The sequence below is a fragment of the Pistacia vera genome, unplaced genomic scaffold (assembly GCF_008641045.1).
Source record: "Pistacia vera cultivar Batoury unplaced genomic scaffold, PisVer_v2 Contig573, whole genome shotgun sequence".
Classification (NCBI taxonomy): domain Eukaryota; kingdom Viridiplantae; phylum Streptophyta; class Magnoliopsida; order Sapindales; family Anacardiaceae; genus Pistacia; species Pistacia vera.
In genome coordinates, this window is record NW_022196416.1 from 429,726 (window position 1) to 435,797 (window position 6,072).

Here is a 6,072-nt window from a genome sequence, read left to right on the forward strand (position 1 = left end):
AGTTCCTAGGATTTAGGAATTGAAACCGAACCCAGTCGGTTCTGGTTCCTAATTGCCTTAAAGCTAAACTGCAAGTTCTAATTCTAAATCTAGGTATCGACACTATTCACATAAAATTACAAGTACACCCTTCCTATTTGCAAAAATGACATATATACCTTGTGAAATTTACAAATAACCCACAACTGTTTACATAAATTATAAATACACCTTGAGTACCCGTTGGTTCCACCTTGGGTATACAGACCTCAATTTCAGTTCTGGTTCCCGAGTCCGAGTCCAATTCTTGAAGTGGTGGAACCGAAACCGGACCCGAACTGCACAGTGTCGATTCCACTAAATTTAGAACCGAAACCAACACCTTGGGTACCCGTTGGTTACGGTTTTACCCTAAAAATTTGCACAGCCCTAACTAGAGTGTTGGATGACCCATCTAACCTTCAAAATCGATAAAAGACAATTTCATATAATACTTTTGAAGTATGGGTGCACCATTTCATTGTACAAGGCTAAAAAACATCGATCAAATCGCTTTTGGTCTTTCATAGTAAAATAACATATTCCAATTGTATAGATGATGTTGTCACATTCACCTATAACATTGCTGGTTGCTTACTTGTTTGTGATACCGTTAACTACTTTTTTTTTTTTTTTTTTAAATATTTTTTAAAATATGAAATTATAAATTTAATATTATAGTATTTACATATAATGTACAATTATTTTAAAATTTAAATTTTTTAATAATTAGTGTACGGTGTATAGTATTGTTTATTTAGTAGAATAAATTACGTTTTCAATGTAAAATAATTTATCTAACAATCTAAAATTGAACAAGTAATAATATTTTTGTGTTACGTTATCAATCTAATAATAGTAAATTAAAATTTATATTATCGAGCAAGATAGCTAATCTAGTTTTATTTATAATATTAAATTTTAATTTAAAGCATGTCATGGACATTTTAAAATATTTAAAATCAAAATATTAATAATTTATTGTTTAAATAATTCAAATGAATTTCCTTTGAGTGCATAATATTTATTCTTATTTCAGGTTTACATTTAGAACACACAATAAAAAGACACTTATTATTTACAGATTTAATGTATCACACACACACATATATATTGACCATTTATTAAATTGATTTTTATGAATTTTTCTATTTATTTTAGAATAAAATTATAAATATGAACTCTTTGGATAAATTCTTACCTAATTGAGTTGGCACAAAGTAAAGAATGAGTTTGTAAAAAGCATAACTTAATAAACGGTTATTAAATATAGATAAATGATGTGATAATGAAAGAGTTGTATTATATTAATTTATATACAAGATTTATGCACTTAATTTATACATATATCAGTATCCTAAAGTACATGGGTATACATGTAAGAGTTTTGTATATATATTAATTTAGGAATAATATTACACTTATAAAGTCTCTATACAAGGATATATATATATATATATATATATAAATGATATGGCAAAATATAAATAGTAGAGTGAATATACAAAATCAACTTATTAATTGATATGTCATTTAAAGAGTAATATCACATTACTTTGGGTAGACGCTAAAAATCTACAGTTACAAAAAGGATAGATCTTGTGAGGCTGAGGCCACTAATAATCCGTTGAACCTACACATTCCAAGAAGAAAGCGTGAAGCTTACGGGAAACACCAGGATGGTGTTTGTCGTAGGTACTCCAACGCTCAAGTCAATAAGGTTAAAAAAGGTTAATTAGTGAGGGTTAAAGGAAAGAAGGATTACCAGAAACTTAGTTAGAGACTAGAACTATGGTGAAGGTAATAGCAGTTTGTAGAAGCAAGAACTTTGAGAGCAAGTAGGTGGTATTCGATCTCCTCAAGTTGGTGGTATTCAATCTCCCCTAATCGAAGGGTTTGTCTTTGTTTATATAGTGAACCAAAAGAGTTGGAATCATAGTAGGACACTAAGTCCTACTTTGGGAGATAATCCCAATCAGGAAAGAAAGATGATATCTTCTCTTTATTAGATTAAGTTTACTAATTTGTGTAAAATTCAAGATCTTGGTGGAAGAGGAAATAGAATGAGATTCTAATTTCCTATTTATGGACTATTGTGGGCCAATGGGTCGAAACCCAGTTTAGCTTAACTTGTAGAATAACCTAACTTATAGAGTGGGTAGTTTACAAGGTGAATTTAAGTGTAGGCTCAATCGGAATTGGGTTAAGGCCTTGGACTGTGCCATATTTATTTCGTTATTGGGCCTTCTCAGGTCTAAGACGATTTTTTACCCATACACTTTGTATTCATCTATTTTATGAAGACTTTGTAAGTGTAGTATTATTTTAGATTAATTTATACATGTAATCCTATGTTTAAACTTTAAAGTACTATTATGTCAGTTTATATACAAATGTATGTTAGTTTATATACAAATGTATGTTAATATAGTTAGTGTTACTTGTTATTTTTATTTAGACCTTTTACATAAAAAACTGATAAAATAAAAAATTATTTAAAAAATTTACATTGCAATTAAAATTGAAAAAAAATGAACTAAATAAAAAAATTACACAAACATGAAGATAAAATAAAAAAAAAAAACAAAGTAAGAGAGAGAGACTAAGTGAGTTGGGTAATCCCAAAGAAGTATGGACATCAGGTGGCGTACAAAAGCACAGCACCAGTTATAGTGAATGGCCGTACCCTCCACACTTGTAGGTTTTTAAGATTAGGTTTAGCCTCAGTCTCTCTTCTCTCCGCATTGGCTAGGGTTTCTCTCACTTTCTCCTTCTCTGCTTCCACAATTTATTTCTTTAGATCGATTCTTTCATGGCTTTTTCTAAGCAATAAGGGTCCATTTCTTTCTATCAAAGTCCTAATTTTGTCTCGGTAGTTTCTACACTATCCAAACCAATGGCCACAATGAACCCCTTGATCTACTGGGTGACAATGATAACGAAGACCTAAGTCAGCTCGTCTCTGTTCAGCACCAAAACTCGCTGACAAGCCTAAGAACCTGCGTTAACTCCACAAGCCCAGCCAGCTGCTAAGCCGGCGGCTAAGTTTCCCACCAAGCCAGCCCCTCCACTCAAGCTGGTGAGTTTCCTCTATTCTTTTCGTTTTGCCTTTTATTTTTGATTCTTGTTTTTGCATTCGCTTTCCGTAATACTTTTGTTGATTGGTTGCTGAGAAAGTGGAAGGAAAATTAGAGTTTTTAGCTTTTTCTTTTTCTTTTATTTCATATAGTGATTTGGATATGTATCTGGTGTCAGTTCAGTGTTACCACTTGCAATTTGTGAATGCTTGTTTTAGTGTTTGTATCAGGTTTTGCGATGTGCTGTTGATGGTTAAGTGTTATAATTGCATTATATCTATGGTGTTTGAAGTTATCTATATGGTTTTGTTGTAACTGCTGGGTATGTAATAAAGCAAATATGAAGAACACTAAGAATAAATAAATCTTTTGTGAAAGAAAACTTTAGACAATTAAGGCAAAGACTTAGCTGGATACAAAGTTAAATTTCAAATTTTGGCAGTTGTTGAGTTTCCATTCTGTTATTTTGCTGTCCTTTTCTTGAGTAGTGAGGGATTCAAGACTGAAGGTGGACGTGGTGGGGGCCGTGGTGGCGGACATGGTTTTGGGCGTGGCGGAGGTCGTAGCTATGACCGAGACTCAAGCAACAATGACACATTTGGTGGCAATAATGGATTTTCTGGAGGATACGACCTTCTGAAGAGGAGAAGGAGGAAAGCCCTCCGAAAGACGTAGCTATGGTGCTCCTCGTGGTTCCTTCCGTGGGTCGCCGTGTGTGATTTGGCAATGGAGATTCCGGGGAAGGAGAACGTCCACGTAGACAATTTGAACGTCTTAGTGGGACAGGGCGTGGGTTTGTATTCTTTAAACTAAGACTTCAGCTACCTAATAGATTAACTTAAATCGCATTTTTTTTTTTTTTTTTTTTTTTTTTAAGATTTCATTTATTGATTTTGTTGTTATATCAGTATGGATTAACGTGATGGGGCTGGTCGTGGCAATTGGGGAACTCCAACTGATGAAATTGCACGGGATATTTTGTCCCTTCAAGCACTCTAGCAGAATAAATTTTTTGAGGAAGCTAATTGTTCTTTATTCTTTGTACGAGTGATCATTGCTTACATGTATATTTAATTTTGTTGTCAATGCAAGGAGACTGAAGAACCTGTTGTTGAAAATGAGAAGAATGTGAGTGCTGACAAGCCTGCTGGTGAAGAAGATGCTGGGGTGCAATAAGGAGAATCCCGTGAATGGCAAGAAGAAAGAGCCTGAGGAGAAGGTACCTCTGTCTTATTTGAACATACTTGGTGGCTTGTCTATTGACCTCTACATTTCCGCTGTTGGCTGTTTACAAAGTATAGGATTTGAACTAAAATTGATTGGATGCCCTTAATCACTGTAGTGCTATCTGAGTAATAATATCTGTGCTTTTTAGCATGTTTCAATGTTGAGCAAAGGTGAATAAAATTAAGTTCATATGAACTTCTGTTATGGATTACACTTTTTGTATTAGGTGAATGTGTTAAACTTTAAACTTTGTTTCCCTTGTTTTGTAGATTTACTGAAATAATTTATCAAAGTTTCTTACCCGAGAATTTTAAGAGTTACTGTATTTTTCTGATGAGTAATATCAGGGTGATATCCTTACGTGATGCAATGAATCCATTAACTTCCCCTTAATTTGTTCTATCTCTTCATATTTAGTCACATCTTCCTAATTTTAACTTTATTTCATTTTTGTATAGGAAATGACTTTGGAGGAGTATGAAAAGGTTCTTGAGAGAGAGGAAAGCTTTGCTTGCCTTGAAGACTGAGGAAAGGAAGGTTGACGTGGACAAAGAGTTCAAGTCCATGCAACAACTTTCAAGTAAGAAGAGCAACGATGACATCTTTATCAAACTGGTAAGACCCTTAACATTCATTTTTATTATTATTACTGCTTTTATGTTTTGTTTTTACATTTTTGCGGTGTATTGACCTGTTACCTTTTGATTTTTAGGGTTCTGATAAGGACAAACGCAAGAGGCTGCAGATAAGAAGAGAAAGCTAAGAAGGTTGTGTTAGAAACAGTTTTTAAACAAATAACTTTGATTAGTAATTGCTGTTTCTTTGAGTGATTTGTATATTGTTAACCCCCAACAAACCTTAATATGGAACTGCTATCTTTCTCTAAATTCTTCCCACATTATGTGAATGTAATTTTGGAGATTCACTAGTCAAATCCTTCTCTATTAATTCAGCAAATTAATGATAAATTAATATGTAAGTTGTGGTAATGAGATGGTGTTGATTGCTTTTAAATTCTTTATTGTTTGCAAAATTCTTGGTCTGTTCTTGACTTCATCCAGCTGTGTATTTGTATTTCTTTAGTATTTATAAATGCTCATTAACTTTCAATATTGAAGAGTTAGTGTTACTTAATGTTTTTTGTATTATATGTTACATTCCTGTCTAATGAAATACTTTTGATTGCTGTAGTCTGTTGCATAAATGAGTTCTTGAAACCTGCTGAAGGAGAGAGGTTCTACACCCTGGTGGCCGTGGTCGAGGCCGTGGCCGTGGTTCAAGAGGTGGTATGAGGGCTTCTCAGCCAGTAATGTCACCCCTTCTATTGAGGTCCTGGGCATTTCCCCACATTGGGTGGCAAGTGAAATATTATCACATCTTCAGCACATCCTGATGTTCACCCGTTTGGAATCTTGTGATCTATTTAAGAGTCGAGTTGAGTCAAAGGTTATTTAACAGGAATGTTATTTCCTGCATAAAAAAACCGTCTTTAATGTTAAGTCTTCTTGAGTGTAAATTTTAGATATTTACCCATGTTTAAGTCTGACATGCATGCATACCCTTTTTTTTTTTTTTTTTTTTCTGTTTAAATTATTAGGGCACATGGGTCATTATTATGTCTTGAACTGAGTAGTGGCATCAGTTTTGGTTTTGTAGTAGGTTTTTAGTTCTTTTGGATTTGAATTTCCGCATTCTGGTGTTTCTTATGCTTACTTTTGATTAATGCACCTAGAGAAATGAATTTATTTTT

The 6,072-nt window shown here is 33.4% G+C and overlaps 1 pseudogene; it reads left to right on the forward strand.

Annotated features, from left to right (window-relative positions):
* Positions 1 to 1,809: 1,809 nt before the first annotated feature.
* On the forward strand, positions 1,810 to 5,686 carry LOC116109164 (annotated as a pseudogene).
* Positions 5,687 to 6,072: the final 386 nt, after the last annotated feature.